This window comes from Pterocles gutturalis, unplaced genomic scaffold, assembly GCF_000699245.1.
Source record: "Pterocles gutturalis isolate BGI_N339 unplaced genomic scaffold, ASM69924v1 scaffold27235, whole genome shotgun sequence".
Taxonomy (NCBI): Eukaryota; Metazoa; Chordata; class Aves; order Pterocliformes; family Pteroclidae; genus Pterocles; species Pterocles gutturalis.
Genome location: NW_010141659.1, coordinates 3,613 through 4,117, shown reverse-complemented (window position 1 = coordinate 4,117; position 505 = coordinate 3,613).

Here is a 505-nt window from a genome sequence, read left to right as displayed (position 1 = left end):
CTGCCACTGTCCTCCCCCGCTGTCCCCAAGCCCTGGGCTGGGGGCTGCACAGACCTCACGCCAGAATGCCGGGCCATGGTGAGCACAAGGAACCTGAAACCAGCCGTGGGGAGGATGTACTGCTGCTGTCCGGAGCGAAGGGAGGAGCTGCCTCTGTGCAGAGCAATGGGGACAGTGCCAGCAGCGTGCCAGGGCTGGCAGCGAGGGGCTCGAGCAGCAGCATGCCCCATCACCCTGGCTGCCCTCCCTCCAGCAGCCTGGCACCGCAGCAATCCCCAGGCAACCTCTGAACTTTTGTTCTAGGTGTGCAATGGGAGGGAAAAGCAAAACAAGCTCTGCTGGGCGAGAGGCCACAGCTGCTCCCGCCCCAGGATCCCCCAGCGCTGCCACCGCTGCAGCTCACCCAGCCCTCGCTGTCCTGCCCCAGTCCAGGGGCTCCCATAGGTGCTGCCCCAGTTTGACAGCAGCATCCCTGCTGGGCATAGTGCCCTGTGCCCTTTGGAGT